A 22,304-nucleotide genomic window follows, 5' to 3' on the forward strand; every position below is an offset into this window, starting at 1 on the left:
CTGTTATGAAAATAGTGCTGAACAGCTGAAAGCAGGACAAGCTGGCCTGATTTTCTCTGGTCTCAGGAGCTGAATTGCTGCTAAGAAGTGCTTTCATTTGTAACCTTAGATACATTTTACAGTCATTTAGACCAGAAGGTCTGATTAAAAATGCAACTAAAAATATAAAGGGGAGATTCTCGAACTTTAAAGGGCCATAAAGCTTTCTGAACAAGCACCTAAGGATTATTTCATATCTCCTCCAATACCTAGAAATCATGGGGATGAAGCAAAAGTTGGAAGAGGACCTAGTATTTATGCATTTTTTTAATTCCATTCTTGATCAAGTCAATGCAGTTTCAAAGACAAAAAGTTACATCTAGTTCTAGTCAAAAAACCCACAGATCCTGTCACTTGTCAGGTCAGTGTTCAACAAGGACCCTGGGATATTTGTGCTCTTTTAGTTAAAGGAGGAAAAAAGGCTTCTAATAGATTTTGAGGTGAGGAGCAGCTTGAATTCGGCTCCTTCCTCAATGTGCTGTGTTCACTCTCTGGAATTGCCCCCTCCAAGCTAAAGATGCCTTTGGCTTTCTGGTTTCCTGAAAGACTCAAGATATGTGCAATAAAAGGAACTCTTCCCCAGATAGCGTTTTAACGATTAAAGCACAATTTGAACTCATCGCTATTTTATTTCCTTCCCGTACTACATTTCATTTCTCTGCACAAAGAGACCAAGCCATCGCCTTTGCTGCCACACGTTTTGCTTCCATTGCTGCCGCTCAAACGAGCGCCGCGCTGCAGCGCTGCCCGCGCCCCGCAGACCCCGCTCCAGGCCCCGCCGCAACCCCCGCACGAGGCTTGGCTCTGCTCCTCTCACTCGTAACGGTCCCCCCCGTCCGGCCCGTGCTCCGTAGCCCAAGGTCGCAGCCCGAGGCCGCAGCACCAACCCCTCAGCACCCGCCGACACCCAGAGCTCAGCGGCCCGCAGGCACCTGAGCCTGGCGGTTGCGCGGGGGGCGGGCGGGCCCGGCCCGGCCCTCACATGCGCGGCGCCACGGGAGCCATTGGCCGCCGCCGGGCCGCGGGCGGCGCTCTGAGGCGCGGGGTCGGCCCTTGCCGCCGGCAGCCGGTGCCGTCCGTGCGCTGAGCCATGCGGGTGTGCGCTGCGTGCGGAGAGCGCGCTGCAGGGCGCTGCTAGGAGCCGAGCCCGCCCGGCCCGGCCTCCTCCTTCCCGCCTGCTGCCGCCGGCCGCATGGCAGCGCCGCGGGAGTGACCGTCCCGGAGAAGGTCTGCGTCCCCGCAGCACGCACGACCCGGTGCGGCCCGGCCGGGCGTCTCTCGGGGTCCCCCAGCCCGCGGGGCTGTCCCTGAGGTGAGGTGAGGCGAGCGCGGGGCTTGTGGGGGGCGGTGGGGCTGGCAGCGGACGGACCGCGGGGGAGCGGGCGGCATCGGTACCGGCAACCCCCGCCTCGCCCTCCTCGCGCTTTCATTCGCGCTTGTCTGCTGCTTTTTTTTTTTTTTTTTTTTTTTTTTTTTCCTCCTATTTTCTACCTTTAGAAGGGCCTGAATTGATTCGCTGGTGTTGCTGCCAGCGCTGTTGTGCCGCGGGGGCACCGCGGCCCGGCTGCCGGTGGGACCACCGCGGGGTGGCTGTGCCTGGACGCTGTGTTTCAGCCCCGAGGCGCGCACCCACGCAGGACCTGCCCGCCGGTGTGGGGCCGGCCCGGGCTGCGGGTCTGGGAGCGCAGCGTACCACAGAGAAATGCGGCTGGAAAAAGCGAGCCCCGTTCCAAGACTGGTGGTATGAAACCCTCGCGGGGACCGCCGGCTGGGTGTCTTTTGTATGGGGTCAGCTGTTTCTGCTGTTGCACCACAGACAAATAAAAAGGGCCTAAACCGGTCGATAAAACACATCTTCAGGACAAAAATGCCCTTGCCAGAGAATCATTTGTGGGGTTTTTTTTGAGTCAAGTCTTTTCCCTTTCCCCTGCTCCCCAGTACGTCGCAATACCGACTCCTGCTCCTGGAGGATCCCTGAGCCTGGCACAGCAGCTTCTCTGTCTTGTCTGCAACCTCCATTTCCCCCCGTCCCCGTTACAAGTGCTGCCACTGCTGCTGAACAAACACGAATACAGGCACGGAAAGCTTGTGACTTGCACAGCATCCTTTGGGGAAGCTGATCTGCGGTCACTGGGGGAGGCATGCTGCACGTTAACGCACACCAGCTGCCCCTGGCACGTTCTCTGGACGCTCCCAGTGTCTAAGAGCCATGAGGTATGTTACTCAGACTTGAAAATGGAGGACGGTAGTGGTAACCAGCCTGTTGTTTGGTGGAGTAAGTCTCAGCAGTACTTCCTGTAATGGTGGTGCTGAAAGTGATGTTTTACTTGGCTTAGCTGCTGATGCAGAGCACTGAACATCTTCAGTGCTAGCTGTGGGTACCTGCTACTTGTAAGCCTTGTCAGTTACAGCTGCTTTGTTTGTTGTTTTTGTGGGGGTTTTTTTGTTAGTTTTTTCAAATATTGAGAAATATTTTGTTTTTTTTCAGCGTTATGTCCCTCAGCTGTGGTAGGTAAGGATCATATTTTCTGCCTTTAAAACTGAAGGTGGGGAATGGCTATACCCTCTTGTTTAGGAGAGAAGGATTTAGGATTTGAGAAATTGGCAGGAGTAGCACTGAGGTCTCGATCCCACAGCTCTGACCTTTTGAAAAAGCATTCTTATCCCAGATGGAGTAGCAGAGCCCCTTTCTGTGTCTTTTTTTCTTCCTTCCATTTTTTTCTTCCTCCCCTGTTCCTGGTGACAGAGGAAACCCCCTTGTTGCAAACTTAGTGTAAGGCTTGGTAGTGTAGAAGGTTTGTGTTGCGTTATTTGCTCTTGATTGCCATCATAAATTAATTCACCAAGCCTTGCTCAGAGGCCAGGATCCTTTTCATTCTTTGTGATTTACAAATCCCCTATAAACCTTTTATTGTTAGTTGAAACTGATTTATGAGGTCCTGACCTAGGAATATGCTACTGTGGCTATATTTGCTGTGCTATACACCATTTTCTCTTATGTTTTTGAGCAAGCACTGCCTTTGTAGCAAACTCATTTGGTGCTTTGCCTGTATCTTGCTTAGTGTGAAGAACACTTGTCCATTATGTCTGCAATATCAGTTTTCTTGCACACAATAAGCAAGGAATATTTACATAGATATTGCTATTTGCAATCAAGATTACTTTGATAAAGATCCAAAGTTTACAAAGGCTACATGAGGTAACATGGAGAAGGGAGCAGCATTAAGCAGTAATTTATTTTGTGAGGTCCAGATATGCACAATAGATATCTGTACCAGTCTTTACATCCTTGAGGGGATGTTAATCTGTCCAGCATGTTCAGACCCAGAGGAGCAATTCTAAAGCAGCAGCTCTGTTAGCAGAAAACCTCTTTGTGCTGCTGTCATGGGAAGGTAATTATTAATAGGAACAAACCTGTATAATAACAATGCAGGAGAGTGAAAGCACTTAGGTGCTTGCTGTGGAAAGGTTAGCCAGTGTACATTGCACTAATACACATAGCTGCAAATGTGAAATATAGTTTATTGTATTCCAGTTTTTTCTTAGTCTTGTGCTTCTGTTGCCTCAGAGGAGCCTCTTCTGTAGCAGTACGCAGGTGGTGGTGGTATGGAGGTATCACGATTGTGCATCCTGTGTGTGGACAGCTGTCTTGATTGTGTGCCTGGAGAGTCAGAAAAAAGCTAATGCTGTTGGTGATACCCTTGCAATAGATCCTACCAGTGACAGGAGGACAAGAAAATTCAGCCTAGTGGAGAAAAGGGTATGCATCTCTCTGGTCAAAAGTGCACCTGCCCATGTGTGTTGTGGCTTGGTGCAGTTTTAAAAGAAGTGACAGTACTGAAATTTCCTGCCTTGAAGTTAGGTGGGCTTCCCATTTCTTCTGTGTATTGAGGTACCATTCAAAGCTTGTTGAAGCCAATGGGAATACATGAATTTTGAATCAGGCCCGGCACCACTGTCTGAGTTTCTTTCTCCTTTCTTTTCTCTGATGGTACCAGCTGCTGTGCTGGTTCCTGCCTTTGCTGTGTACTGGTGCTGCTTTGGGATGTCTTGCAGGCAACGTGCTGACTCAGCACCTCTGCCCAGGGTCTTTCATTGCGCTGGAGGGATGTTTTTCTGGAGGTGTATGGACACTGATCACTTGGCACAAATGTGTGGCTTGAAGTGTTTAATTAGCATGGGGCTGGTTATACTCAAATGTTAATATATAAAGTGGGAAGAACAAAACATGTTATTACAATTTCTGCCGTTCAGATTTCTTTATTTTTTGCTAGTGTTTAAATGAGACTATACATTTTTTCTTCCCTTTTTCTTTTTTAAGTTCAATTATTGTCTCTTGATGGTGGGAAGATTATATCCTAGCAAAAACCCCCAAACTATTGATGTATTAAGAAAAATAGAAATAATTTTCCCCAGAAATCTTACGTTTAGATAAAGACTTGTCTGTGCTTTTGCATAACTGACATTGTAAGCATTTTTTTGTAACAAGCAGTGAAAAGTCTGTGGCCTTCACCATGCAAAGACTTGTGCACATGACTAATTTTCCACACATGTATAGTCTCATGAGTATGCATGCATAAGGCTTTCTGGGGTCATGCTAGAGGTTCTTGATCTTTAAAGTGTTTTTCTTGGCTGTGATGCTGAGATGCTGTGGGCCTCCACTTTTAAGTATTTGCCAGACAAGGGCTGAAATATGGAGAAGGATGCTTGTGAAATAGTTTTCTAAAAGCTACCAGAATTATATTTGTAAAAGCGATTGTAATCAGTGTTTCAAAGCTATTCTGTACCTCTTACCTGGAGAATACTTTAAGCTACTTTTTTTTTGAAGTTTTACTTGCTTGCATTAGGGATGGGTTTGGCTCACATCTTTTGGTCTAAGCAAATTGAGTGCAATTTTCTTTTAACCATATAACAAAGAATAGGTACTGGTTGCTTGCCAAACAATTTTTCCCCTCAGAGATTCCAAACAAATTTAAGAAGGAACAAAGCCAGTATTTCTAGTGTTTACCTTCTTGAGAATCATCTTGGGGTTTGGCATGTTAAAAAGGAAGGTGCGTCACAAGTCAAGTTGGCACTTCCTGATGCCATCAGTAATACTAAGTTCTGCATCGTTAATTTTAACTGCCGGGACTTCAGTCTTTCTCTGACCATGAATTCAAGAGTTGAAGCTCTTGTAACTTACCTATATATTCAGCTAGCAAGAACAGGTTCCTGTCCCCTTCAGGAAATTGATAGGAAGATAGCAGCTGCCTGGGTGTTCGGATATCCTTGGAAGGAGGAGGAGGAGGCTTGTTTTTCTTTGAATCAAGCCAGCAAAATGCCACTTTTGTCCAGCACTTGGGGATGAGCAGTAGTAGTATGGGAAGGTAGTATGGCAGCACCAAGGACCTGTTGGTTGTCATTGTTTTAAAAGAAATACCTCCACTTTTGTGATTTGTTCCAAGACTGGAGTAGTTGTGGTATTCAAGACTTTGGAAACAATCATTGTGTAAAATACTGTGCCTTTAGGAGAGTAGGACAATTATTTCGTTCTCAGATTTTTTTCTTATCAGTGATTCACTTCTTGGTGAAGGTAACTGATGAAGAAACAGAAAAAATAGGCTGAATGCATGTGGCAGCCAGCATTGGGAAGGGGTAGCAAGTCACCTTTATTCACCATGGTCCTGCATTTTGTATTGTGTGATCAATAGAAAAAGAAATGGTCTGTTTCTTGTGACCTGCCTTGCTGCTCGCTAGTGTTAAAAACAGAACCCTCTCTGTATATGGCCTTTTTGTTAGAAGTTAGGCATCTCAGGTGTTCTGTCTTATGAAAGACTCCTTTGAAGACCAGGAAAATGTAATGGAAGATTTCTCAGACTCAAGGTGTGGGCGTAGCAGGTAATTAAATGCTGTTGCTACCCTTTCCTATCAAACATCTCTTCAGACTGTTTGCTATGCATTTGGATTTGAAAAAAAAAAAGCACAATTCCCAAACAAGAGTCTTTAAATCCCTCTCTATTCACTTGCTCAGGATTTTTTTGTCTTGTCTCCTGATTATTTTTCCCCGTATGTCAAGACCATGGGTAGGGCCACCTGAATATAAGTGTCTTGCTGTTTTAAATATCTCGTATCTCTTTGACACTTACATGGAGCTGGAAACTTACAGCAAACGTCCTGGAGTATCTGATGGAGACCAGTAATGATCTGAATGGACCCCTGGACCCCTTCCCTATATTCATTATGTGAATATACACCCAGAAAGGAAGAACCCAACATGAAAGCTCTTTATAGCCCGTGGAGTGAAGAAGCAAGGCAGGCTCCTACTCACCCCTATACAATTTAACAGCTTCAAAGCCACAGCCAAGATGTAGGGTTGTGGGGTTTTGTGGTTTGTTTGTTTTGTTTTGTTTTTTTTCCCTTGGACTTCATTCGATACAAGTCAGCACTGAGATAAGTTTATCTATATAAGATATTCCTGATTGCCCTTGGGTTCTACAGAAGCCAGTGGTGCTGCACCTCTAGTGCTTTCAAGTCTAGCCAATGCCATGGATACCAACATGCCTGCTGAAAGTGGTGGTGTTTTTTGGGTGGGCTTTGGAGCGCTTTATTCTTCCTGCAGTGATTTTCCAACTTGGGATTATAGCTCTAAGGAGAAAACAAATGCATAGGGTATGTGTATGAATATGTCTTAAATATCTGTATGTTCTTCAACCATTGCAGAGTAGGATGTACAGGCAACTTAGACACCTTCAGCTGATATGATAATGCCTGTAAAGAACACCAGTGTCTGGAATAACTGTAGTGCAGACTTGTGGAAGCAGTGTGTGGTAGAGATGGAGGCAGTTTTATAATCCCGAAATACCTTAAAATAAAAGCTGTTAACCCCAGGGAGATCATTCATATACCTTGATGTGAGCACATAAAAAGTTGAATTTGTCATAGTTTGTCAACAAAAAAAATATAGTTTGTCTGTCCTAGAAACACTGATAAAAAAAACAAGCTTATGCAACACTGATTTGCTAGTCATTGAAAATAACCTTTCAGATCAAAAGCTTCCTCTGTGAATATTAAAATTTTATACAGAGATATTATGTAATAGGCATTTTGTCACCTTTGCAGACCTTCACAGAGGACTGTATGGTTAAGCTGGTGTTGATTGTGCAGTATAAATTTGTCCACTGAAGCAATGAAAGTGTCAATGAATGATTAAAAAAATAGTCCATCTTGCATATTTGCACAGTACTTTGTGTACAGATCTTGGAAAGGGAGGATAGGAACTATTTTGGTCTGAGAGTCCCTGCATTAAAACTTGAGTGAGAAATGTGGAAGTTAGTGCTGTAGCTTGCATTGTTTTCAAGCACTGCTATGGTTGCAAACACTTTTCCACGTGCATTAGCAATTGCCTTCATCAAAGATGCATGGAGGAACCAGACTTCATGCTTAATCTGCCTGGTGTTTAAAAAATACAAACTGAGGACTCTACTTACAGGGTTTTTCTCAGTGGCTGCCATCCAGAAACTTTCATGTACTTGATTTCTGTCTAATTTAATTAATGAAATAAAGCTTAAACTGCTGAGTTTAGAAGAGAAAATGACAAAAGGCAACCCTAACTTTTCATGCACTTGACTTTTTTTCTTTAAATAACAGTTTGCTGTTTTATAACCCATAGTAAATTTCTTCAATGTTTTACCTCATTAGCATTGTCAGCAGACAGAAAAGGAAGACTGGCTTAATATTTTGCTCTTCTCCTTTCCTATGACTGACAACAAATCTTTTGGCTCTTGAAACAAGGAAGTGGAGGAATGCAGATACTCAAATGCTTGTTGGTGCTGCAAAAGCTGTATTTATTCAGTGCTAGTGCCCTGATGGAAAGCAGTTAGGAAAGTGTCTAAGAGGAGAATAATGGGAGAAGAGCAGCTCTTAGAAAAAAGAGTGGACTCAGAATGGTGCAGAAGTCTACTAATAATTAGGAACATAAAAAATGCAGGGGCCTGGACATGATTGTATTTTCAGTGGTTAAATTTAGTGGTTAAGCTTTATTTTTTGTATAATTTGATTTAGGATGTATCTAGATTGAAAGGTGAATTTGAGTGCCTGTATTAGCATCAGTCATTTTAACCAAAACAGATTTTAAAGAAACTACTGGTGCCGGAGTTACAGGAAAGCAAAACTGGTAAAGTATGCAGTAAAGCCAGAAAATAAAAGCGCAAGGCACGCAGAAATATGAAGGAAATCAGTAATGCTGTGGCAAAAGAAAGGGGATAGCAAACTTGTTGAGATAAGTCGATGGAATGAAATTGTGGAAAGTTCTGCATGTGGAAAGTGTATGAATTCTGTTTGTTTGTCTGAGGGAAGTCTCATCTCCACAAATGGGGCTTTCACTCTAATGCCTGAATGGCCAAGCTCTCCCAGTTTCTAATCAGCTTGAAAGCATGCTGCAAAGTAATACAGACCCCTGTGTGAACATACATATTCATTACCACGAATTTAATGGGTACCTATAAACTTGCAGGTCAAATTGGGCAAGCACGGTTTCGGCTGAATAGTTTTGCACCTGCCTAATTTGTATTGTAAAATTGCAGTCTGTCTGTGCTCAGCAGCCCAGAGCAGCCTGGTCACCACCAGCATGCAGCTTGGCAGTGCAAGAAACACAGAGGATTCTCTGCTGTTTCTTTTGTGAATGAAGGGAAGAGAGGATGGCAGCCTTCTGCACTTTTGATAACTGCTGCTTTCTGACACCCCAGCCACCTTAAGGCTTCTTCACTGTCTGGTTATTTACCTGCTTGCTGTCTGAGCTTGAAAGGTCTTAGATCTACCTAAAGAATGTAATACCAGAGCTACCAGCATCAGCCCCCTCTGTTACTGTCAGTGGCTTAAACAACAGGTTATCTATAGCATTGTCAAATTTTGCCTGCTTGCCCAGCAACGTTTGATTTGTAAATTTCTTCTTATATTCCTGACTTATCTGACAGAAGAGAGGAGGCAGGGAGAACTTTGTACACAGTTCCTGGCTCATGAGGAGGGTAAAAGGAGGTAGCTGCAAAGAGAAGAAATACAGCGAGCTCCTGAAATAAAAGGGGTGTTGGGTGGCCTGTGAAAAGATGCAGCAAGGCTGTAGTATGGACAATGAAATCCACAGGGAGCAGTAATGGCATCCTGTAGGCTCCCATGGAGTAGGAGCAATGCCCGAGGTGTTTGCCAGAAGGAGTGTGGTTTCAAGACCAGATGAGGCAAATTTGAGCTCACACTACTGTTGAAATGGGAAGTCCTGCCTTTCTGCCTGCCTCTGCCTTGATGTGGTAGGACACTGCACTGGAATGTACCAGGGGAGAGTGTGTCTGGGGGTGACTGCTCTCTTTAAGCAGCAGAGTGGCCACAAATCAGCTTGAGCTGATTGAGATAGGCTAACCAGACAAATACCAAATTTTGCTGCTACATGCTGCTTTTGACAGTACTTCTTCAGTAGATTTCTCTGCTGGTTTGGGTTTTTTCTTTGCTCTTACTGGCATGGCATTTTTCTTGAGTAGTGGTTTGTTGTTTTTCTTATGCAGCAACAGGGAAAGAAGGTAGCATTTTAACCAAAACCATTGTCAAATGTCTGCTGTTGGCTGAGTACTTGGACATACATGTACAACTGAGAATTACTCAGTTGTGCTGAAATTAAACCTCTAGTGATTGGAATCACTTCACTTATTAGCCGAGTTCTCCCCCAAAATACTGTGATTTTGTTCCTTTCTTTTCAGAATTCATAATAATTTGCTTTTCAGGCACATAATCTGTTTGTTTCTTTTTCACTGTTAGCAATAATTGTTTCCCTGTTAAATGCAACCCCTGTTAAGAGCAACAGAAGTGTTTTTCTTAGTGGAAAAGGTGTTTGATCAAATGACTGTATAAATGAAGGCAGCTATGCGTAGGCTACAGTATATAGGACGTGGCATTTGGAGGTTGCACGTGTTATGCCTGAAGTGCCAAGTGCCTGGCTGTGATTCAGATAAAACTGGCACTGGATGATGCCAGCACCCCAGTGTAAATGGGGTGTAACTATTTCCCTATGCTGAAGGGGCCTGAAAGAAAAGAGAAGGATTAAAGGGAATGAGTGCCAGAGGGGACTAGGTTATAAGAGAAGTGGTACATGTGCTCCTTATTTAATCTCCTTTGTGTATCCACTGTCCCACATACTGACTTTATAACAGAGTGGGTGTATATTCCTGTATCAGAGCAGATGTTTCTGTAAGTAAGACGTTGCTTTGTTTTAGTAAATTGAGGCTGTCATTTTAAAAATGGGAGGAGGAGCTGAGGGAAGAAGCATAAAGAGAGAACTATTCCAGTGGGATTTTGAACAAAATCCAGAAGGATTTCTGTCAAAAACTGCAGGGAATATGCCTTCATTGGTCTTAGCTCTGCCCAAGATTCTACTTATATACTGGTATGGTTTATGTGATAGTTTCTACTATAGTATATTTTTAAATAACCAAATCAAAATCTTACGAGAGTGTGTTTTCCTTTGTTTCTCTCCACCTCTCTAGGTATGTTCTATCTAACTCCTCAGTCTGCCCTGGGCAGGGGAGGTTGCTGGTGATAGATCTCAGCAGTTGTTCATTTGTGATGGAATTCTTGAAGATAAACTGTACTGCTCTTCCATGCCTTACGAAGTGTGGTGGTTTTGGTGTTCAGTCTCTCTTAACACATTTCCTGAAAGGCAGATGCATTTTCAAAAAAATACTACATTCCTACTTTGGAAATGGGAACTTCCTTTGCATTCTGTTTTCAGAAACTTTTGTATTTGGAGTGTCTGTGGAGGAGGGGATGAAGAGCATGGCAAACTCTACTTAGGCCCTTTTTTGTGAGTCTCTGACCTTTTGAGAAAAGGTTGCAGAAACAACCAAGGTGAACAGCCCTCTGGCTATGACAGCATTCTCTGTCAGAGCTCAAGTATGATCCAAAGGTCTGTTCTGAAACCAGCTTGCAGTAGAACTTTGTAAAGTATCTGGGCAGAGCTTTTTTCCCCTGTGTATTTAAAAATCAACAGTCTCTGAAAACTCTAGTTCTGGCGATCTGTGCTGCAAAAAGGTATTTAGTTCTGTGACAGCTTAACTACCCTGAACCCTTTGAAGGAGGAAAAATAAAGTCCCTGTAATTTCTGTACTTCTTTGAGATGCATATTTTATTTGTGTGTTTGGCAGTGTCGTCCCTATCTCCTTATCCTGGATCTCTACTTCTAAGAAGAAACCTGGAACAGCAGGTTTCTGCTGACCTTTAAAATGTTCTCAGTGGAAAGCACGACACTGGGCTTGTTCCTGTGGGCTTCTGAGTGCCAGTAGTTGCCAACACTGAAAAGGCCTCAGAAAACAAATGAAGAGGGAAGTGTGTGCTGGTTTATTTTGTTTGCTTTTTTTTTTTTCTTTTTTCCTCACAGTGGCTTGGGCACAGCTGAGGTTGGTGAGCGCAGTGTGCGTGGTGCTGGCCACAGACCCTTGTGGCGGGGCAGCTCTTCTCCGAAGCAGCTCTGGGCCCTGTGGCTGAAACAGGGGATGCACCTCGGTGTCCTTGCCTGGGGGGCTGCCCCTCTTCCTGGCAGGGTGCTGCTGCCAGCTGGGCTGGGGCTTGCCAGCTGGGCTGGGGCTTGCCAGCCCTGTGGCGCCGTGCTGGCAGCGGTGTGCGGCTGTTGGCAGCGCTGGGCAAGGCCTTGGGCACTGCGGGTGCTGACCCGGAGGACAGGGGGCAGGGGAAGGGCAGCATGGCGACAGCCAGAGCCCTGCCTGGTGCTGGGGGACTCACTTCGGTTCTGAATCAGCATCAGTCTGCCAAGCAGGTGTTTGTTGATTGGAGGCAATTATTGTGAAATACTTGATTTATAACAAGGCATACTTAATAAGCAGCAAACTAAAATAAATACTTGTGAATTACCTGCTGGAGTCTGGGTGTTCGTTTTGCTGAGTCGTTGCTTTCCGTCTGTAGGCTCTGCTCTGCCCTGGAGCCTCTGAGTCGGTGGTGGTGAAGGCAGCCATGCTGGGGTCTTGGCTGATGGAATGGTTGGGCGGAGAATCTCATTCCTTCTCCATCTTGTTTGTCCTGGCATCAGAGGTATTTTCCAGAGGTTCTTCAGGCAGCTCACTGGCTCAGGGAGGGCTGTGTGCCTGGCACAGTGCTGTAATGCAGCGGTTCAAGGGTGATCAAAGCGGCTGTGTGGAGCATATGCAGTGTGCAGCTACCACGACACTGGGGTCTCATCTGGCTTTTGTGGTGGTGTAAGGAAGCAGCAGGGTAGAAATAGCAGTGCTCTTGGTTAAGGATGAGGCAGTAGGTTTAAGAAAATGTGTGGAATGGAAAATTGTTAGTTTGAGAGATCTCCACTCTTCAAGAATAATAATAACTCGTTTAGAGTGTTTCTGAAATGATTAAAATAGGGGTGCGCTCAGCCTTCCCCAGAGATGAGGCACCAATGGCAAAAGGATGACGAACGTTCTGCTTCTGTGTTGCAGAGCAGGGTTTCTCTGACACCTGCTAGCGTCAACACTTCATTCTGCCACTTTTATTCACAGCTGTCTTTTTTATACAGGAAGAGTCTGTGGTGCTTGTCAAAATGAGAAAGTGACCGTCAGCATCTGGCTTCGTATTCCTGTGACCAGAGCGTCCTGGAGCCCAGTGCTCAGTCCAGCTGAAGCCAGAGGAAGAAAGAGGAGGAGCACAGTCTTATCAGGTACTGAGTGGGGAAAAGCTGTCTGCTGAGCTGAAGTGGAGGTGTGGATTGATCATTAGTTATAAAAATAGAGTTCTGTTCCTTATGTGATACGACAGTGGCCCAGTAACAACAACTACATCATCTTTGTGTCTGGTATGCATGCCTGTTATATGCTTGAGTTCTGTATGTAATAAGTATGAGGTAAACATAAACAAATGTAGCTTGGCTTTTGCTGGAATATTTGATGTACACATGTAATGTGCAGTACATTTCAGTAGCCTCTGTGTGAGTTGAAAAGAAGGGATTAGGGATACTCTTAACAGATGTTTGAATGTTGAAGAGCAATTTGGTGTCTTGATGAAAGACCTTTTCCTCAGATTTATTCTTTTTCTAACAGGGAGAGATAAGTGCTGGTTTTCAAGGAGCACAATGTTATGCAGCAGCCATAGAGTGTAGAAAGGTAGCAGAATGCTGGGTTTTGAAAGAAAACCAGCTGTCACTTGCTACCTATGTTTTTGTTTGCTGAGATTCTGTTCCTGAAAACTGATATTTATTCTTGCATTTTCATCCTTCAAATTGTCATACTTAAGACTTAGGCTCATCTTATTGTAGGAGACAGAGTTCAAGGTTCCGGTTTATTGTATTTGATTTATCATATTTTTCTTTAGTAACTATACTTTCCAGCTCATGTGGAACTCCTGCTCCAAGACCCATGTTCTGAAAGACTTCACAGAGTTGTATGCATCATCAGAGATTCTCTAAAAACAGGGCTGCTACCAACTTGTGCTCATACAATGCTTGGGATGGTAGTGGCCCACAATTCACTTCTAGAGGAAAGCATTCTTTGAAGAGGCACAGTGGTTTTCAACTTGAGTGATGCTTTTTCTCCAGAAATATCAATACCTGTCCTTTAGACTGTCTGCATTTATTAGTTATTATTAACTAATGCATTTATTAGTTATTATTAACATTTGGATGTTAATTTTTATTTATTGACTGGTGGAAACAGCGGGGTTTTGTTTAAATGATCTGTTAAGAGAATTTTTCCTAGTGGGTGCATAGTGGTAATTTCCAGCTCTGTCTGGTCTGTCTTTCCTTGTGTGGTTAAAAAAGGGAAGTTCTTTTCTAGCATGCATTGGGAATCATTCTCTTTTTTGTCTTGGGAAATAAGAATCAGCATTTATTTGATTCAACAACCAACTTCCTTCTTCCCAAGGAAGAGAGAGTGGCTCATTCGACTGCAAACATCCCTCCTGTGGAGAGTGTTTGCTGGGGGGGTTGGAGAAGAGCTAGCAGCCTCTAGCAAAATAGCTGCATAGCAGGATGAAGAGGGATTACTGAAGCATTACTAGGAAATTCATGGCTGTGTGCAAGACCTTATGTACTCCACAGACAAGTTGACCTAAATTCTGCAGCCAGGCCTATGGTCTCTGTGTTGATGTGATGTGGCAGGCTGGGTAACCCACAGCAGATCTGGGTTTAAAAAACCAATGGGGACAGAGAAGATGTAAATTTGTGTAGAAACACTGGGCAGTTTTTATGACTGTATTTAATCTATCTTAAACTTTTTTGTTGTTTTCTAACCCATGCTTATCTACCATTGAGTAATTTTCATGTAGGCAGGATAAGTCTGAATTACAAGGGTGCTCATGAGGAGGAGATTGTTTACTCCTGGACGGGGAAATACATGGGTGGTTTTACCTGTAAGAGGCTTTTACAGATGGCTTGGATTTGCTAGGTAGGTTTTAGCAAAGTAATGGTGATACTGATCTTGTCAATAGTGCAACAGTTAACCCATCTGACACTTAATCATGTGCTGGGGGGGAAACAGGATTAGGATACACTTGACATAAATGGAATGGCTTTCACTTATGTTTCCAGGCAATCATGAAGAGCTTACATTATACACAAAACATGATGCAAAAATACAAATAGAAAATTGAATGCCATGTCTGTCAAAGTAAAGCTGGTCAGTCTGACCTGTATGCAGAATTTTGGTGCTATTATTTCTTGTAGTAGGACTGTGACTTTGCAGTTTAGTTTCTCCTGGCACAGACCTGGTGTGGTGGCAGTTACTGCTTTCTCTCTTTTTCTGTAGATGCAATGCTGTCCTTTGCCTTTGCTCTTCCAGTGTGTACACTTGTTACCTGGTTTTGTGGCTTCTTCTTCAGGGTGCCCCTCATGGCTACAAGGGTAGGCTGTGCTCCTAAAACCGGTTCCTATGAAAGAAACATTTTATGCAGGCAAAAACCTTTGCAGCTGCTACAAGGGCTTCTACAGGAAGGCTTTTGCTGGCATAGTTAGGAAGCCAGAAAAGAAAAAAAATTGGCTGTTATGGCTAAATCAGCAAAATGTTAACATGTGGCTAGGGGCTTTCCTATTCAAGTGTTCTGGTCTGGTTACTGTGATGGAACGTGTATGTATATATATAATATATTTGTGTTTGGAAACCTCTTTCGTGGGAGCATAAGCTTTAAGCTCTTTTGAGTTTTTTTAGAGGAATTTCTGCAGCTGCAGTGTTCTGAAGCACCAGGGGAAATAGCGATATCCTCAAACGTAGCTGGTTTATTTTAGATCATGTTTCACTGATGTGCTTTTGATTTGTTTTAAGAACAACTTGCCTGTATAAGCTGTTTGTTTACTATAGGCACATAATAAGCGGCAACGCCGACCTTCTTCTGAGGGTAGGAGTGAAAGGATCCAAGGAAGGGGGATTTGCGTGGTTATTTTCTTTCATTTCTTGTTTCCTGTTTTACTGGTGTTTCAGCATCCAGATCCTCTGTGCAGTGTCAGAGTGTTTGTAGGCAGTGAGGGCAGAGGGAGGAGGGCAGGGCCAGCCAGTTCCCCAGCCAACACAAGGGAGCCACTGTGTACCACAAGGCAGCCATGAGACCCTTCAGGGACTGTGGTCAAGAGAGGAGGAACCAACATGCTGGCCCCATCACCTCCGTGCTTTGGACCAGGTATGACTTGAGGATAGAAGAGCAAGGACCATTTCCCCCTTGTGTATGTTTCAATATCAGAAGTTTTTAAACTGGAAGTTTTTAAATTGACAAGTCAAATTAATTTAAATTTCCCACAAACCATTAAACTGGTTTTTGCTTGCTACCTATCGTCCTGTCTCTACATGTCCTTGATAAATGTCCCTCCTCAGCTTTCCTGGAGCCCCTTAGGGTAATGGAAGACCACTATAAGGCCTCCCTGGAGCCTTCTTTTCTCTCTGTCTGTCTTAAAACATGAGGTGCTCCAGGTCTCTCATCTTTGTGGTCCCCTTCTGGACTCACTCCCATCCGTATGCTGGGGGCTGCAGAACTGGACACAGTACTCCAGGTGGGGTCTCAGGAGATACAGATCTCATTTTAACCAATTCCTTGCAAGGAAAATTATTTCTCTGCATCTCACTCCAGTGTTAGAATTTTCATGTGAGGCTCTTTTCTTCTGTCATCCCAGCAGAATTTTCAGTGTTGATGTTAGATACAGAAACTGGAAAATAGCCCCCCTTCGGTGGTTTTTACATTGTTTTTTGCTCATATTTTGCCCATATTTCTTTGCCTAGATGGGAGACCTCACTGACCATTACTAATAGCAAAATCCAGTCCCTGGAGCTACACGTCTGTGAGCTGAGCTGCTTCCAGACAGCCTGAACCCAGCTCTGCCTCCGGCAGTGATACTGACTGCAGCATGGGGGAGGAGGGAGACAGTGCTCATGGGTGTTTGTCAGCAAACTTCCTATAACTGAGGAAAATCTGAGCAGGGTCAGAATGCAGCAGTTCTCTCTTTAAGCCTTCAGCAGAGTAATGTGATGTTTTCGTGTGTATAGACCTGTTTACCTACTGAATGTGTACCAATTCAGGAGGCTGCAGTAATCTTAGCAATGTGTTTTGACACAATATGTTGTTTTGAAATATAGATCTACTCTCAGCTCTCAACTGGAGTCTCAGAATGCGCATTTGCGATAGATAGGAAGAGATTCTCAACATGTAGTCACTCCATCAAGCTTCATCCCTTTTCTTTGGTAGGTGATGCTCTCTTGAATAAGGGAGCACCATCACCATGAGCTTGGTCTCCTGTTCCTTTAGAGGCTGCTGGAGCACCAAATCAGCATAGTGAGATACGGCACCAAATGTCCATCCTTGCCCATGCCTGATTCAATATCACAGTGAGGCAAAACACTTCCAACAACTGAGAAACTACAGGAGGGGTTGGGCTGGGGCAATGTTAGCATTTCCAAGACCTGGTGTTCCTTGTCTAAATGCATCTAACCTTGTCTAGAAATGCTCTATTTGCACCTCTTGATGGTGAAAAGGACATGCCTTAAGAAGTTGTTGACATTATTACCTGGTACTTCAGACAGCTCTGAAGTCTAGGGGAGGGAGAGAGATTTGCAAGAGAGAGAAATGAACAAACAGCTCTTTGCCTCATTATTTTAGAGCTTCTGTGGTTTAGCTGTAATATTGTGTTATTTTGTCCACAGCTTTTTATGGGCCTCTTCTAGAAAAATTTTAAATTTAAGTAAATATATTTCTCTGGGTTAATTTCTTATTTCAAATGCAAGAGTTTGCTTGCATTTATAATATTTCACAGCCTCCAGTGGTTGTCCTTTGTTGCTATGCAATAAACTCTCAGACTTTCTACTTACCTGACTTTACATTTCATGAAGTAGCTCTTGATCAATATACTGTTGGAAGCTGTAGAAATATTTTCCATGGATAATTAGAATTCATTTTATCACTAAGACATTGGCCTCTTTCCTACTCCCTTATGTTGTGCAGGAGCTGGGCCAAAAAAAAAAAGTGATTTTTCTGCTCATAAACATAATGTTACCTTTTGAAGTTTTTCAAGTCAGACTGCAAAATAATTTTTATGGACAATTAAAAAAACTGAAGGAACATAAGGATTGTTAACGACATGGATGTTTGAACATTTGGGGGGGGAAATCCATTATAAGAAATTTTGTTAAAAAAAAGAAAAACATAGACATCTTGTGTCCCCTGACTGTTGTTTTGAAGTCCTGTGGTAGTAAAGGAGAACTCTGCCCAGTGTTTTCAGACGTTTCATTGGAGAAATCATGGTGTTTTGGACATCTAGTGGCAAAATACAACCACCACTATTCCCTGCTACTCCCCCCAAAAAAGAAAGCAAATTCTTTCTTACATCAGCCCCTACAATTCGTGGTACAGCTGTACTTAGCAACTGGATCTGGCAGTCCTGCATGCCTTGCCTTTTTGGCAAGGTGTTGTATTTGTGTCTCAGGGTGACTGGCTGCTTCCCATGGCCCTGGGCTGGGATGTTGGTAGTGCTGCTGGAAGTTGGGGGTAGCAGATGTTTCTGTGGCATAGAGGAGGTGGGAAGAGCTGTGGAAATAGGAGTGTTGCATGGGATTTTGATCAGATGTGAGAAGCAATGGGCTGTAATAGAACTATACAGTCCCATTTCAATTTACCACCTTTTGGTTGATGAGTAGTGGCTGTTTTTTCCTGTCTGTGTACTACTGAGTCCCTGGGCAGCAGCTGGTTGGTGTAACTTGCAGTCAAGAGTCACAGCAATGCCAGTATTTCCTTTTTAGTTGAGGGAACAGGATGAGGAGCTCTGGGGAAGCTCTGTGGGATGTGGATGGGAGTTTGGGAAGGCTTAGGTGGGTGGTGGAAGAGCCCGGGGTTATCAGAAGGGACAGCACAAAGCCTTTGTGGAGCACAGAGCCTGGGTAACGTTAGAGGAGTGTATCCATCCCCTCCTCCTCTGGATTGTGCTGTCCTGGTACATGTATTTACAGAGACAACCTTGGATAACTGGCTGTCAGATTGGTAAAATAATCAGGTTGCCAAGAACTCCATCTCATTAAGCATTTCAGAATATGGCATACTTGCCTATCTTTATGCAGCTTTAAGATAGGCAAATGAGGTTTTTATCACTCTGTCTGTAGTTTCTCTCCTCACAGCTCATGTAAATTTTTTTTTGTTTTGGTTTTGCACCCCTGCTCTATCTCAACCAGGGTTTAATCTGAAGGCAAGAACTGAGAAACTTTCACTAAAAGGATATGTCCAGGTTGTAGAGGATGGGAGAATGAGAATTGGAGCTCTCATCCATAAACATTTACCAAAGCTTATTTCAACAGCCACGTCTGTTTCTGTTATAATAGCTGGGACTATGCCAACCTGAAAAGCCCCAAAACTGCTTTGCTTTGAGATTTAGCTAGATCCTTGTATGTAATATCCTAATGGGGGGTAGAATTACTTCTGGTTTCTTTGTATGCTGGAAAGCAGTTACATCGTTGGTGGAACTTGGTGTGGTTTTTTTGCAGAGTCATTGAGTTTCTTTTGCTTGCGTGGGTTGATCACATAACTGTATCAGTGGGAAGACAAACACTTGAAATAGGAAAAATATGATGAGTCAAAGGCTGTTAAGTATTATGCATATATTCTGTACCTTGTATGCTGAGGATCTGATCTGCTTGAGGCCTTTGGGTACCTCTGCAGTGTAAGTGTTTAGCAATGATAAACTGCAGTGTCTGACAGAGGGATTCAGTGTACAAGACCAGCACCTGAGAAAGCAACCTTTAATCTTTTCCCTGAAATGAGCCAGTTTCAAGGATTCTGTTCTATTGTGAGGGGCTGGGGGTTGGACTGGGGGCTTCGCTTCAGTGTCTGCTGGCATGATATTTATTTAGTGACCAGCACATTGTTTCAATACTTGTCAGCAAAGTAATATTGACTCATTTGACCTATTTTTTTCCTGTACGTGTGCCACAGTAATTCATTGAGAATATATATTTATTTTTTTTTCAGAAGCAATCAATGTATCAGGAAAAGCCCCAGTCACCAATAGCATCTGAAAACAACAAAAAAGAGCAGAAGACCAAAAAGTCCTCAGATAGTCTTAAAACAAAAACAAAGTGAGTTATGATGTGGTCAAGGAGAGAGCTGTTTGCAGCCAAGGGCACTTGCTTAGGAGGAGATGGGTTATGAAAACCTGACAGCCATGTTACATAGTGTTCCTTGTAATATAAAATGGCTGAGTTTCACAGCTTGTCACAAAGGGCCTTGGAGCTTATTCTTGACTTTCTGGAGAGTGTGATCACAGATGATGGATCTAGGCAGGCTAAAGAGCCATGGCATTTTAGAGAGTTGTTCTCAAAAATAACTCAATGACCTTTTGGAATTGGAGGTATCCCCAAGATGAGCTGTTTCTGATTGTTCTGATGCCAGGGATAGGGGTGCTTCTTGCTTATCAAATGCTCCAAACATGGATAGATCTGTATAGGGTTAAACAGCTCCGAATCAGTACTGATTAAAAATGTTTTCTTAAGTTTGAATGGGTTAAACAGTGTTACTGATGTTTCTTGACACCTTTTTTTAAATATAATTTACCATATTCCAGGTGTATTTAGGGGAAAGACTTGTTTTTTTCATTCTGTGCAGCCAGAGGGCACGTAAGGAATGTGCATCTTGTTTTCAGAGCAGTCACAGACCAGTCCTCAGGAGCTGACTCACTGCTATTTTCTAAGCAGGGTTTGCCTTCCTTTCATCAGGTTCTGCATTTTTCAGTTCCCTAGTCTGTGGTAATTTAGATCTTAAGTGTGCTGGTGTCAGAAAGCCTGTTGCTTAGAGCAGTGCTTTATCCCCATGTGTGTGGTGTGTACTAGGGTTAGATACTACTATACATAATTTGATTGTTTCATTTCTTTCTTGTTGGGTCTTTGCCTAATTATGGTAGTAAGGTACTTTCCCTGCAGCTGTCTAACATGATTATTAGCAAGCAATTATTAATCATTTGGGGAGTATTGTATTTAGTCTGTTATTGTTAGACTGTCTCACTCGTATGGACTTGTTTTCAGTTTTTCCTATGCATTATATTTGAGACTTTCCTGAGTTTCAGAGTAATTGGCTTGTTCTACCTTCATTTTAACTGAGTTTCACTATTGGGATGCCACAGTGGGGTGGGACTGGGAAAAATAGACAGCTGGAAAAAATCAAAGGGAAGGTCATTCCTTTGACTAACTTGAATGTTCAAGATACAATTTCTAGTATGTAGCACACATATTATGACACTGGATTCCACTGTTGACCTTCAAAATCACTTAAACTTACTCTCATGCCTTAGTAACACATTATTAAAGCCAGGTCAGGTTTTTTATTTTTTCTATGACTGATAGGAACTTTTTGTTACTTCCTTTTATTTAAATCAATTGCTTATTTTTCTTTTTTTTTTTTTTTTTTTTTTTTTTTTTTTTTTTTTTTAACAAGTGCCTTAGGAGGAGGTAAGGTGTCAGATCTTCAGCACTGTCATAATTTTTACTTTTTAACTTAAAGCTTTTCTGAAAATAACTGTGCACCAATGTGTAAATCCAATAATTTTTTATAGCTTTCTAAGTTAAAGTTGCAAGATGTGATTGTTTTAATTGATGTTTTTGCAAAAATTGTGTGCCTGAAAAAATGACAAATCATGTGAATTTCTTGTTACTTTTGCATTAAAATGTAAGGACAGCAGTGTAGGCTGCCACTAGAAATATTTCAAGGAAAACAATATGGGAGAGTCTATGGGAGAGAGGATCTAGCAGAGACTTTTTTTCCTGTTCCTTCTGTTCCACTGTAGCTCTGAGGCTGAACATGTAGTAAGAAGGAAAAAGTGGAAACCATCCTCATGGAAACAGGGTAAAGAGATACCATTTTTCCTCATGGAGGTGGTAGAGAGGGGAGAAACAATAGGAAGCTTTTAATTTCCTGTGTGGGGTTTCACACTGGATAACTGGGAGCCTGGTAGGAAGGCATGGGGCTGGTAGAAAGGCAGCACCTTCCCTGGGAGCTGCTGGACTTCAGCCTGGGTGTTCCTGCAGGAAACCCCACCCTCTCCTTCTATCTCTGGTGGGTTTTCTGAGCCGTCCTTTTCTGTTGTCGTCTTGTTGCTTCTGGCAAAAAGTGGTGTGTGGGAGATATGCAAATGTGCTGTAATGTTCTGATACAATTTTAGCACAGGAAAAGAGCAAGTTCTGTACATCGGTATCACCAACTGAGTCTGCAAGCTTGTTTAATAGAGCTGTTACTCCGAAAAGAGGTTTATGTGGATGTGGGGTATAGGATCAAGTTCTTACTTTTGTAAGCCTAAAAAGCAACAACTATCAAGCAATGCTTCCATAAAATAAAATGCCTTTACAGAGAGTAGGGACTGTCTGTATGAGTGTCATAAAATTGGATAGTTTAATGGCGTGTCTGTTGAGGATTGTTCATGTAATTTTTCATTATTTGCAGTGAATTCCATCACTGGAAGAATTCTGTCTTTGGTATGACTAAATTAGACCATCTAAATTAGATGGTCTTGATCTTCTCTTGTTTCTCTCAGTGTAAAAATTCTAAATACTGTTTTGCCTAATGTTTTGTTTTGTTTTCTTTTAATTTATTTTCTTCTCAAGTTTAATGAGAATGTGATCTTTTTGTGAGGGAGAGGAAAAAACCTACTAAAATCCATTCTTATATGCAGAGTTAGGTAGTATGCTCAGGAGTGTAATGTTCCAGTGGAATTAGTCTTCTCATAAAGATTTAGACTTTGGTAAAGGAGAAAGTGAGTCATTGCAGGGATTTGATGGCTGAAAAAAGGATTGATTAATAGT

General features: G+C 43.0%; 1 protein-coding gene across 11 annotated transcripts in view; it reads left to right on the forward strand.

Annotated features, from left to right (window-relative positions):
* The first annotated feature begins 1,011 nt into the window (after positions 1–1,011).
* Positions 1,012–22,304, forward strand: part of LRRC8D (leucine rich repeat containing 8 VRAC subunit D) — a 50,036-nt gene continuing 28,743 nt past the window's right edge. For 2 of the 11 annotated variants that reach the window (XM_071750653.1, XM_071750654.1), the window contains exons 1-2: positions 1,066–1,351; positions 12,578–12,718. The gene's annotated coding sequence lies outside the window, so the exon portion shown is untranslated. Of the gene's footprint in view, positions 1,357–1,611; positions 1,781–1,977; positions 2,254–12,577; positions 12,760–19,485; positions 20,473–22,304 lie in introns of those variants that run through there. The other 9 variants (XR_011727099.1, XM_071750651.1, XM_071750650.1 and 6 more) reach the window with 9 other exon arrangements.

This window comes from Heliangelus exortis, chromosome 8 (genome assembly GCF_036169615.1).
Source record: "Heliangelus exortis chromosome 8, bHelExo1.hap1, whole genome shotgun sequence".
NCBI classification, from domain to species: Eukaryota; Metazoa; Chordata; class Aves; order Apodiformes; family Trochilidae; genus Heliangelus; species Heliangelus exortis.